A 12,101-nucleotide genomic window follows, 5' to 3' on the forward strand; every position below is an offset into this window, starting at 1 on the left:
AGGTCTGCTGTTACCCTAATACTCCTCCCCATAAAAGTCAGGGATTTCTTGTCTCTTGCTGCTTTAAGGATCTTCTCTTTATCTTTGGAATTTGCAAGCTTAACTATTAAATGTCGAGGTGTTGAACGGTTTTTGTTGATTTTAGGGAGGGATCTCTCTATTTCCTGGATCTGAATGCCTGTTTCCCTTCCCAGATTAGGAAAGTTTTCAGCTATGATTTGTTCAAATACATATTCTGGCCCTCTGTCCCTTTCAGCGCCCTCGGGAACCCCAATTAAATGTAGGTTTTTCTTCCTCAGGCTGTCGTTTATTTCCCTTAATCTATCTTCATGGTCTTTTAATTGTCTCTTTTTTCCTCAGTTTCCCTCTTTGCCATCAAAAAATATGGAACACTTCACGAATTTGCATGTCATCCTTGAGCAGGGGCCATGCTAATCTTCTCTGTATCGTTCCAATTTTAGTATATGTGCTGCCGAAGCGAGCAATATTTTTAATTTCTTGAAGGACCTTCAGACTGTTTTCCATAGTGGCTAGACCAATTTACATTCCCAACAATAGTGCACAATTTTTTTTAAAAGATTTTATTTATTTATTCATGACACACACACACAGAAGCAGAGACACAGGCAGAGGGAGAAGCAGGCTCCATGCAGGGAGCCCGACGTGGGACTCGATGTCGGGTCTCCAGGATCAGGCCCTGGGCTGAAGGCAGTGCTAAACCGCTGAGCCACCTGGGCTGGCCACAATGGTTCTTTTCTCCACATTCTTACCATTTGTTATCTCCTTTCTTCTTGATGATAACCATTCTTACAGGTGTGTGGTGATAACTCATTGTGGTTTTGATTTGCATTTATTTCCCTTATGATTAGTGATGTTGAGCACCTTTTCATGTACCTGTTAGCCATGTGAATATTTTTTTGGAAAAATGTCTATATTTAATTCTCTTTCCATTTTTTTGATTGGATTTTTTTTTGTTGCTAGTGTACCGTAGGAGTTCTTTATAAATTTAGTAGATTGACTTATCTGATATGTGGTTTGCAAATATTCTTTCCCATTCTGTAGGTTGCCTTTTTTTGGTTGTTAACTGTTTCTTTGCAGTGTAGAAGCTTTAAAATTTGATGTAATCTCATTCATTGATTTTTGCTTTTGTTTGTGCTTTTGGTTACGTACCCAAAAAGTCACTGGCAAGAGCAATGTTGAAGAGTTTCTTTCCTGGGTTCTTATGGTGAGGTCTTATTGCTTAAGTCTTTTTTTTTCCACTTGGAGTTAATTTTAGTGAGTGATGTAAAATAGAGTTCCAGTATCCTTTTTCTGCATATGGTAGTTAATCAGTTTTCTCAACACCTTTTGTTCAAGAGACTATCTTATCTTTCTTTTCCTCATTGGATGTTCTTGGCTCTCTTATCAAGTATTAGTTGACTATATATGCTGGGGTTTAATTCTGGGCTCTGTACTCTGCTGCTGTTAGATGGAATATTTTATAGTTGTGTGTTAGGTCCATTTGGTCTACAGTTTGGTTCAAGTCTATTTCTTCCTTGTTGATGATCTGTGTGGATTATTGAAGGTGGGATATTGAAGTCCTCAACTATTATTGTATCATCTCTATTACTCCTTTCATATCTGTTAGTATTCACTTAGTATAGTTAGGTGCTCTGACATTAGGTGTATATATTTTTATGATTGTTATATTTTGTTAATGAATTGATCCCTTTATCATTATATAATAGCCATTTTTGCTGCTTGAAACCATTTTTGACTTAAAGTTTATTTTGTCTGATATCAGTATAGCTAACATTTCTTTCAGTTTCCACTTACATGGAAAATCTTTTTTCCATCCCTTGACTTTGTTAATTTTCTTTAAAGATCTATTTATCTATTTGACAGAGAGAGAGAGAGAGAGCACATTTGAAGCAGATGGAGTGGGAGAGGGAGAAGCAGACGCTTCTCTGAGCAAGGAGCCAAAATTAGGACTTGATCCTAGGACCCCAGGATCATGACCTGAGCCAAAAGCAGATGCCCAACCACCTGAGCAACCTAGGCACCCCCATCTCTTGACTTTGATTATTATTATTATTATTTTTTTTTAAGATTTTATTTGAGAGAGAGAGAGAGAGAAAGAGATTGAAACAGCCTCTGGGAGAAGGGCCTACAGGAGGTGGGGGAGGTGGGGGTAATTGAGGGAGAGGGAAAGGACTCTCCACTGATGGGGGAGCATGACATGGGGCTTGATCCCAGAACCTTCAGATCATGACCTGAGCAGAAATCAAGAGTTTTAACCGGCTGTGCCACTCAGGCACCTCTCTTGTCTTTGATTCTGTGTGTGTCCTTAAGATCTACATGAGTCTCTTGTAGGTGGCATATAGTTGTTGCTATTGTTTTTTAATCCATCATCTACTCTCTGCCTTTAGTTGGTGTATTCAATCCAAATACATTTAGAGTAATTATTGATATTAAGGACCATTAATGCCAACTTATTTATTTTTTTTTAAAGATTTTATTCATTTATTCAAGAGAGAGCGAGAGAGAGAAACACAGGCAAAGGGAGAAGCAGGCTCTATGCAAGGAGCACGACGTGGGAGTCAATCCCGGGACCCCAGGATCATGCCCTGGGCTGAAGGAAGGTCTCAAACCACTAAGCCACCCAGGGATCCCCTAATGCCAACTTATTAATTGGTTTCTGTGTTTGTGTTTTGTGGGTTTTTTTTTTTTTTTTTTTTTTTTGTATCTCCATTGTTTCCTTTTCTGTTTCTGCCTACCTTTGTAAATTGGTTATTTTTCATGTTAGTAGGGTCTGTTTCCTTTTCTGTGTTTTTTGTGAATCTACTCTAGGTTTTTGCTTTGTGTTTATCACAGGGCTTGCATTAACACATCTTACAGATAAGACAGTTCATTTTAGGCTGGCGGCAACTTATCTTTGGTCACTGATAAAGGCTCCAACATTTACTCTTCCCTCTTATATTATTGATGTCACAATTTACCTCTTTTTATGCTGTTTATTCATCAACAATTTATAGTACTATAGTTATATTTCCTACTATTTTCCTTTAAATTTTATACTTATAATTGAGTGGTTAAAATAGTTACCTAAATCTGACTACATTTTTTACCTATACCAGTGTGCTGCACCCTTTCATACATTTTCATGTTGGTCATTGTCTTTTCATTTCAGCTTTGAGAACTTTTTTCAGCATTTCATGTGAGCAGGTTTTTTAAAAAATTTTTTTATTTATTTATGATAGTCACAGAGAGAGAGAGAGAGAGAGAGAGAGAGAGGCAGAGACATAGGCAGAGGGAGAAGCAGGCTCCATGCACCGGGAGCCCGACGTGGGATTCGATCCCGGGTCTCCAGGATCGCGCCCTGGGCCAAAGGCAGGCGCCAAACCGCTGCGCTACCCAGGGATCCCTCATGTGAGCAGGTTTGGTGGTGATGAATTCCTTTAGCTTTTGTCTGTCGGGAAAGCCTTTATTTCTCCTTCATATCTGAAGAATAACTTTGTCAGATAACATGTTCTTGGCTGGCAATTTTTAATCTTTAAACATTTTGAATATGTCATTCCACTCTCTCTCTACCTATGGAATTTCTGCTGAAAAATCCACAGATTGCTTAATAGGGAGGGTTCCTTTGTAGGTTACATTGTCCTCCCCCTTGGCTGCATTTGGGATTGTTTATTTTTTATTTTTGATAATTTCGTTATAATGTGTCTTGGAGAAGATCTTTTTTCATTAAGCTAATAGGGTGATTTATTAGCTTCCTGGACTAGTATGTCCAGGTCTCTTTCCCTATGTTTCCTCTGCTATTATTTCTTTAAATAGATTCTCTTTCCCTATGTCCCTCTGGAACCCCAATTATTCTGATCTTTGTCTTTCAATGAATTTCCATAGTTCATGCAGGTTTTCTTTGCTTTTTAAAATTCTATGTTCTTTCATTTTTTTCTGACTGCGTTGTTTCAAAATTCCTATCTTCCAAGGCATGTGTTTGTTCTTCCATCTAATCTGCCCCAGTGCAGAGCCTCTCTATTGCATTCTTCATCTCCTTCATTGACTTCCTCAGCTCCAAAGTTTTTTTGATGTTTTTCTATCATTTCAATCTTTTTGGAAACTAACTCATATTTGTTCATATATTTTATTCTGGATTTCATTGAATTGACTTTCTGAGTTTTCCTATAACTCACTGAACCTTCGTAACTGCTATTTTAAGTTCTTTGTAAGTTAGATCACAATATTCTGTGCCTTTGAGCCCAGCTGCTAGAGACTTGTCATTTTCTTTTTTATGACGCCATATTTCTTTGATTTTTTTCATGTTCCTTATTTGAAGTAGCAAGGAACTCCTTAACTCTATGCTCATTGTCTTCAGCAGATGGGGTGTCATATTCTACAACATTATTATTATCTGAGTTTTTCCTTTGTGCTTGTGAAGCTGAACCTGCTCTGTCCTATGGCAGGATTTTTAAGTTTTCATGTTTTTCTCTGGTTCTTGAAATACACCAGGCTGGTTACTGGAAACCTCTCCTATTTTCCAGAAGGTGGTGCTATAGCTCAAGTTTGTGGTTTCTCCTCGCCTGCCAACCACTATTTTCTGAGGGTGCTGTCTGTAGAGAGCTCTAGCAAACACACCTGAAAACATGCACAGGGAGCCTGCAACAGAGTGCCCTGAGGTGTGGGTTTGGCAGTAGTGCACTGGGAGCTTGAGAGAGAGAGAGAGAGAGAGGCAGAGGGAGAAGCAGGCTGCATTCAGGTAGCCCGATGCGGGACTCGATCCGGGTCTTCAGGATCACGCCCTGAGCCGAAGGCAGATGCTCAGCTGCTGAGCCATCGGGGAGTCCCCAAGCACAATCCCTTTAAAGGTGGTTTGAACTTTTTAAATCTTTTTTTTTTATTTTTTTTTTAATTTTATTTATTTATGATAGTCACATAGAGAGAGAGAGAGAGGCAGAGACATAGGCAGAGGGAGAAGCAGGCTCCATGCACCGGGAGCCCGATGTGGGATTCGATCCCGGGTCTCCAGGATCGCGCCCTGGGCCAAAGGCAGGCGCCAAACCGCTGCGCCACCCAGGGATCCCTGGTTTGAACTTTTTATCTGCCTCTTTTCTAATATCATCCCTCCCCCACGTCTTAGAGCTCCCATTTCAGTCCTTCCAGTGCTGATGGAGACAAACAGGTTTCTCCAGTCACATTCTGCCAGCTGGGGCAGCCTGGTACTTACAGCTTTCCTTCTGCCCAATGGGAGAGGTCACCCCCACCACCGTCAGCCTTGTTCAGTGTTTCCTTGGGGAGGAGGAAAAGCGAAGGGAAATGGTCTCTTACTGCCTCCACCACAACCAAATTCGTATTTTTTCACTTCTTCTTTTTCTCCAATGGTGTGTTGAGTCTGGACTTCTATAGGTTGTCATTCAAGTGTGTGTGCCTGCCTTGTCAGCACTCACCCGATTTTTGCCAGAGGGCAGCTAATGGGGTCTATGCCTCGCTGGCTCTACTTGTTCTGTGTCCTGTTTTGGAGGTTTGTCTGTCTCTTACAAGGAGCACTGGTGGGTGAGATTCCTCCCAGATCCCTTGGAGTAAGGTCCTAGGACCCAAAGGACCAATCAAGACAATTTTGCTCAAGTGTGGGTGACTCATTCATTAGCTAAAACGGGGGATAAAGAGGAAAAACAGATGGGCACCTGGGTGGCTCAGCAGTTGAGCATCTGCCTTCGGCTCAGGGCATGATCTCGGGAGTTCTGGGATTAAGTCCTGCATCGGGCTTCCCACAGGGAGCTTGCTTCTCCCTCTGCCTGTGTCTCTGCCTCTCTTTCTGTGTCTCTCATGAATAAATAAATAAAATCTTAAAAAAAAAAAAAGAGGAAAAATAGCTTACATGGCCCGGCCACTGACGTTACTCTCACGCTTTAAGTTACTGCAGCCCCATGGTCTTCTCTGATTCTTTAGTAGCTTTCTAAGCTTTTTCATGACTTTGACATTTTTTAATGCACTGATCAGATATTTCTTAAACTGCCCCCAATTTAGGTTATCTGATGTTTTCCTATGGTTAGATAGAGGTTATGGATCTTGGGAAAGAATATCCCAGGAGAGAGGTGCCAATCTCATCCATCCTATCAGGCAGTTCATGATGTCAGTATGCATTACTGGTGATGTTAACCTTGACTGGTTAAGGTAGTTTCTATCAGGTTTCTCCTGTTACTAAAGTTACTATTTTTCCCTTTCCCTATTTTGTCTGTTAGGTGACAGTCACTCTGTCCATCCCCCCCGTTTGGATACTTGTGTACTTCTTTACTTTCTGGCACTACAATATGCTCCAGACTCATCTTGTGTTTTCCCCGAACCTGCCCTAGAGTCACTAATTTTCCAAGGATTCCTGCTCCATTTTATTGGGAATGTTATATAGACATTTATAGAGTGTGGTGGTTATAGTACCATGTGCTAGGGATGGAGAAGCAACCAAGAAAGGGATGGCCCTGCTCTCAAGGTGCTTCAGTCAGGTGTGATGAGCATTATACAAGGGACGTAAATGGAGCCATAGGGCAGATAGGAAGAAGATTTAACCACCTCTGGAGTTAAAAAGCTTCCTAGAGAAAGTGGCACTAATGATGAGGCTTGAAGGAAGAGCATGGACTGATGAAGAGAAGAAACCAAGATCTGGGTGCTAATGTGCTACGTCTTGTGATTGGCTTAAACCTCAAGCAATCTATCTATTATCATTGTTTTGTGATTATTTCCCTAATCACTTTACTACTCCTAATCTTTTCCCTGAACAGGATCCTACACTGACTTTTCTCCAATATCCATTCATTCAACATTTTTTGAGAACAGAGGAAAAAAAGCATTCTAGATAGAGAGTATGGCCTGTGGGAAGGCCAGGATATGAAAAAGAGTGTGGTGTGTGCTCAAGGAACTGGAGGGAATGCATTATACTGAGAGAGAGAGAGAGAGAGAGAGAGAGAGAGAGAACAGGAAAAAGAGTGGCAAGAAATGAGGCTGAAGACATGGGAATGCACCAGGTCCCTTAGCTCCTGAAAGTCAGTTGAGGGTTTCAGGCTACCAGGGCAGGAGAGCCACGGAAGGCTGTTGAGCCAATGAATGAGCTGACTGGGTCACCTGGCTGCAGTGAGGAGGAGGGCTTTGAAGAGAGTGAGGCATTAACCTTGGTAAGACTTAGTAAGGTTAGATTCCTTCCTACCTCACACGGTTGGGGTGAGGATTAGACAAAAAGAACACATACAGGGCAGCCCCAGTGGCCCAGTGGTTCAGCACCGCCTTCAGCCCAGGGCGTGATCCTGGAGACCTGGGATCGACCCTGCATGGAGCCTGTTTCTCCCTCTGCCTGTGTCTCTGCCTCTCTCTCTCATTGTGTGTCTCTCATGAATAAATAAATAAAATCTTAAAAAAAAAAAAAGAACATATAAAAATTCCCTGGAAGGATGTTTGGCACATGACAGGCAATCAGGAAATGGTTGTTCAGTTGAACAATTCTGATTCCTTTTCATCTAATCTCATTTTTCTCTTTATTCCCCTGACTGTATTTTGGTTAAAAAATTAGCTTTTTAACTTTTTGTTGCAATTAAACTGAATACTGTGCTAGACACAGTGAACAAATGTGAATAAGGCCTGCATCCTTAAGACATATTTACAAATGTGGAGTGCCTGAGTGGCTCAGTTGGTTAAGCCTCCAATTCTTGGTTTTGGATTGGGTCATGATCTTGTGGTCGTGGGATCAAGCCCCATGTCAGGCTCTGTGCTCAGGGTGGAGTCTGATACAGATTCTCTCTCCCTGTTGCTCCCATTCACTCTCTCTCAACTAAATAAATAAAATATTAAAAAAACAAACAGTAATTTAAAAAAAGACATATTTATAATGAGCCATAATATATGTGTTATGAACCATGCTAGTGACATGAACCAAAACTCTCAGAGGGCAAGGACAGCATCTTTCACCTCTGTCCTTAATGGTAGGCAAAATATGAGGCATAGAGAACTTCAACACAGACTTCTCTACCAAATGAGTGCATGTGCTGGGAGCTCAGAAGACAAAGCAGGAACCTTGGATGCACTGTAAACTGAATTTCTTAAGATTTAATATAAGCTTATTGAGGACAATGGCTTATTTTATATTTTATATATATATTTTATATTTATATTTTTTCCAAAGATTTTATTTATTTGTTTGCTAGAGAGAGACAGAGAGAGAGAGAGAGAGAGAGAGACAGAGAGGTGAGGCAGGGCAGAGGGAGAGGGAAAAGCAGGTTCCTCACTGAGCAGGGAGCCCAATGCAGGGCATGATCCCAGGACTCCTAGATCACAACCTGAACTGAAGGCAGGTGCTCAACCGACTGAGTCACCCAGGTGCTCCACTGTCTCCATATTTTGTTGATACATGTTTGGGATTATTGTTAGTATGTTTCACTTATCTTTCATGCAAAAAATTTTAAAGTCATTGTTAATCACATTTTTAAATAAAACACTTTCCTATCATGAAGCACACTATAACATGAAAACAGCAAATCTATACTGAGATACTTATTTTGATAACAGTAAATTCCTAATTATCTATTTCCATCTGGGTCACAGATAATATGAGACAAATTTTATTCTTTTTTGTTCCCTTTTCCCACCACCTACCTGCACCCTGTCTACCTACCCTAAGTCCTAACTGATGTGCATTTAGAAAATCAGAGTAATTTTATCCTTAGCTCAAGCAATATAAACCAGTAGACTGGTGCGAGAATCCTGTAATGGCAGGTAAAGTAAATGACTGTGAAGTCATAACTAACACTGTCCCATCTATTAATGTGTGTAGTTTATGCTACTGTAGATTTTTTTTTTTTTTTTTTACTGTAGATTTTTTTTAAAGATTTTATTTATTTATTCATGAGAGAAACAGAGAGAGAAGCAGAGACATAAGCAGAGGGAGAAGCAGACTCCACACAGAGAGTCCAATGTGGGACTCGACCCTGGCACTCCAGGATCACACCCTGAGCCAAAGGCAGATGCTCAACCACTGAGCCACCCAGGAGTCCCAGATTCTTCAGATTCTTATGGTGGAGCCAGACTTGGTCAAATTGCTTACCTTTTCTTGAAGAGTTTTATTACTCCAGATGAAAGCCCTGGTTGCCTGCCCTTAAGCTCATTGGAATCAGTGACAGCTGTTGTATACATATATGATCACTCATACATACAAATACCTACAAATGCCCTTCAGGTAAGAAATACTGTTTTTAAAGAAAACTTGGAAACTAAGTCTGGTACTTCATAACTAATCTGTACTCTGTAGATGCATTTGAAAGTGTATTTTGTGATAAAACCTAAACTCAAAGTAGGAAATAAAGGGAAGGTAGAAAAGGCAATATAATTTCCTTTTTCCCAATTCTTAGGTCAAATGTTGATTTTTGAATCATATGGGTATCCATATTTTATTGTTTTTCCTTTGATCTGAATCTGAAGATTTTTTAAAATTAAAATTTTTTTTTTACTAGAACTAGAAGCATGGAGGTGTAATGCTCCCTGTAATTTTCATTGTGTCAAAAAGCTGTTGTGGTTGCATGATCACCAATATTTCTTTAATGAATGAGAAGCAATTTATTTTGTTTTACCTTTTACCTTCCATTTAGCACAGCGCCCAGTTATCACTAGTTACTCTTTTTATTATTTTTCCATAGGGGATATTATATCTTCACATTACTAATGAGTAAATCTAGACTGAAAAGGTGAAGTAACTTTCCTACAATCACATTAGTATTGCAGATGGGATTTGAACCTAGATTGCTGTTATAAGCTTAGATTCTTATTGTTAATTAAAATCTGCCTAAAGCTTTGGGTTAAGAATTAGATGTTAAGTTTATCAGGAGGAAAATACTTAGGGTTCAACCCAAGTGTGCTGTGACACTCTCCAAAAAACTATATTCTTGGATCTTTCATGCCAAGATGTGGGTTATGCCAGGGATGTGGGTTACATACAGATTTGCATTTGAATATTACTCTGTCTGTTGTCCTTTGTGAGATAATACTTAAACTAATATAACTAAGCAAGATCTAAAGATACAATGTGGAGCGAACTAAAATATTATGGTTCTTCTCCTTCATTCTTCCATCAATTCAATTTCTTGATTCTGTAACACATTGATTAAATGTCATAATAAGATAAGGAATTAGGAGATAAAAAGCACAGAAATTTTGTTAATATAAAACAAATCACAGAATGCTTCAAGAAGGAAGCTAATCTTGATCAGTGAGACAAAAACAAGGAAGGATCTTATTGTGAAGGTGACAGGCTAGAGTTGGTTTTCCAAACTTGTTGTGCATCAGAACCACTTGAGGAAAATGGTAACTATTCAGTGCTCAGACATGACCCCGAGAGATTCAGCTGGCGTAGGGTGGTGTCTGGAGATGCTGCATGTCTTTATCAATATTTGGCTGATGCTGGTGTAATAAGCCTTCAGACTGTTTTTTGTTTTTTTTTTAAACATAGGTTAAGGACACAGTCCAAAGTTGTGTTGTTGTTTTTAAAATTTCAGTCTTCAGCATTTTAAAAAAGTTTTGAGGGAATCCCTGGGTGGCGCAGCGGTTTAGCGCCTGCCTTTGGCCCAGGGCGCGATCCTGGAGACCTGGGATCGAATCCCACGTTGGGCTCCCGGTGCATGGAGCCTGCTTCTCCCTCTGCCTATGTCTCTGCCTCTCTCTCTCTCTCTCTGTGACTATCATAAAAAAAAAAAAAAAAGTTTTGATGTCATCCTCTCTTATCATCCTGGCTTTCTTTTCTTCTTTCTTTCTTTCTTTCTTTCTTTCTTTCTTTCTTTCTTTCTTTCTTTCTTTCTTTCTTTCTTTTCTTAAAGATTTTATTTATTTATTCACGAGAGAGACACAGAGAGTGGCAGAGACACAGGTAGAGGAAGAAGCAGGCTCCATGCAGGGAACCTGACGTGGGACTTGATCCCTGGTCTCCAGGATCACACCCTGGGCTGCAGGCAGCGCTAAACTGCTGAGCCACCCCGGCTGTCCCCCATCCTGGCTTTCTTTTTTTGAATATGTACAAGGTAATGTCTGATCTTTAATGGAAGCCCAGATTCTGATCCATTTTTGCTGTTATCATATTAAGTTATTCTAATATCTCTTGTGCTAAATCAGATGAAAATCTATATTCTTGTTCCCTTGGAATTAAAAATGGAACAAGATTCAGAGTATGTGATTATGGGCTATTTAATATGTCAATGTTTACATTTCCTTTAAATATCAAAGTTTATTGCCACAAACACCAGTAGTATTTGGCTGAATCTTCTTTTTTAGTTCAGAGATGATTGCTTTTAAAAATCAGCTTTCTTTCTTTCAGTGTTTGCTAAGCTTTGAAAATTGGATAAACACTCTGGTGACTTAAAAGGATTTCAGCAAGTAGTGAACTGTTACTATTTGGGATTTGTCAATATTTCCTAAAAGCATCTAGAAATCTCTTAGTTTTGTCTTCTCCAATCCTATAGTGCGCTAAGGAGGTGTTCCTAAGCTGTTTTGAGGATATTTATTTATATTTTAATTTACCTTTTTTTAAAAATTTTTTTTCATTTATTTATGATAGTCCCACAGAGAGAGAGAGAGAGAGAGAGAGAGAGAGAGAAGCAGAGACATAGGCAGAGGGAGAAGCAGGCTCCATGCACCGGGAGCCTGACGTGGGATTTGATCCTGGGTCTCCAGGATCGCGCCCTGGGCCAAAGGCAGGCGCTAAACCGCTGCGCCACCCAGGGATCCTTTTTTTTTTTTTTTTAAAGTAAGCTCCATGCTCAGCACAGAGCCCAGTGCAGAGCTTGAACTCACAACTGTGAGATCAAGACCTGAGATCAAAAGGCTGACACTTAACCAACTGAGCCACTCTGGCACCCACAGAGGTTTTTTTAAAAAACAATTTTTATCTATCTATCTATCTATCTATCTATCTATCTATCTATCTATGAAAGAGAGAGAGCAAGAGCAGGAGCAGGGGGAAAGGGACAAGCAGACTCCATGCTAAGCATGGAGCCCGAGGTAGGCCTTGGTCTCACTTCCTAAGATCATGACCTGATGATTGAGAAAGACAGAGAGAGAGATATTGAGGGATTTATTGCAAGGAATTGGTATATGCATTT

At 40.0% G+C, this 12,101-nt stretch overlaps 1 non-coding gene across 1 annotated transcript; it reads right to left on the bottom strand.

Moving 5' to 3' along the window:
• Positions 1-378: 378 nt before the first annotated feature.
• On the bottom strand, positions 379-485 carry LOC112667991 (U6 spliceosomal RNA). The gene has a single exon (XR_003141372.1). It is a non-coding gene; the product is annotated as a U6 spliceosomal RNA (small nuclear RNA).
• Positions 486-12,101: the final 11,616 nt, after the last annotated feature.

This window comes from Canis lupus, chromosome 21 (genome assembly GCF_003254725.2).
Source record: "Canis lupus dingo isolate Sandy chromosome 21, ASM325472v2, whole genome shotgun sequence".
Taxonomy (NCBI): domain Eukaryota; kingdom Metazoa; phylum Chordata; class Mammalia; order Carnivora; family Canidae; genus Canis; species Canis lupus.